General features: G+C 43.9%; 1 pseudogene; it reads left to right on the top strand.

Annotated features, from left to right (window-relative positions):
- The first annotated feature begins 74 nt into the window (after positions 1 to 74).
- LOC105886521 lies at positions 75 to 878 on the top strand (annotated as a pseudogene).
- Positions 879 to 1086: the final 208 nt, after the last annotated feature.

Here is a 1086-nt window from a genome sequence, read left to right as displayed (position 1 = left end):
CCTAATTTTAGAATTTTTAAAAAATAATTTTTGAGTTTTTTCAGCTGGCCCAACTGCTGAATATGGATACCATCATGGATACCAGCTGCGTGCAGCCAATAGAGCTGGCCAGGGTTACCAAGGTGCTGGGTCAGACAGGCTCTCAGGTACAGCGCATGCAGGTGCATATGGAATTTATGGACGACCCGAGCTGCTCCATCATTCGCAATGTGAAAGGCCCCGTGTGCGAGGGTGATGTGCTCACCTTGTTAGAGTCGGAGAGAGAAAAGCTCAGGGGCTACGCTGAACTTGGCTGCTTTTCCCTGGACGTTATGGTTGTGACCACTTGGCTTAACAAGGATGATCTGGAAGTGTTAAATAAAGCGTTTGTATTGTCTATAAAAAAAATCATTTTTGAGTGTAACAAATTTAGTGTCATTAAATGCATTCACAATGTGTGCCACCACCACTGCTATCCATTTCCGAAACTTTTTCGTCATCCCTAATAGAAACTATATGCCCATCATTCTCCCGCCTCCTAGGCTGTGGTAACCACTATTCCACTTTCTATCTTCATGGATTTACCTGTTTGAGGTACGTTATGTATGTGAAATCAGAGATGACAATTTCTTTTTGTGTTTGGCTTATTTCACTTGGCATAAAGTCCTCAAGGCTTATCCGTGTCGTAGCACACATCATATCAGAATTTCATTTCTTTTAAAGGCTGAATAATATTCCATTGTACTCATATGCTGTTGGTGGATATTTGTGTCACCTGTACCTCTTGGCTACTGTGAATAGTGCAGCTGTGAACACTACTGTATAAGACACACAACTTCTAGTCCCTATCAGTCTCCTCTCCCTGACTTATGTGTAGGCGTATCCACCACAATGCCTAGCCCGGTCCTTTGCCTATGGATGTACGTGGAGACTCACTGGGCAGGGGGGAGCTTTGTAGAGCCCCTCCCCTCCCCTGAGGATTGGCCGGCTGTCTAGTTCAGTTATAAAGGAGAAGAACTGGCTTTGGAAACTGTCTATTCATGTCAACTTTTCAATTTCTGAAATGCCTCAATCATCTTTCTCAGGGTTGGATCCAATTTCTCCCCA

This window comes from Otolemur garnettii, unplaced genomic scaffold (assembly GCF_000181295.1).
Source record: "Otolemur garnettii isolate 467f Iridium unplaced genomic scaffold, OtoGar3 scaffold00013, whole genome shotgun sequence".
In the NCBI taxonomy this organism is placed as follows: Eukaryota; Metazoa; Chordata; class Mammalia; order Primates; family Galagidae; genus Otolemur; species Otolemur garnettii.
Note: the sequence above shows the minus strand (reverse complement) of the source record. Positions and strands in the feature narration are given on the sequence as shown.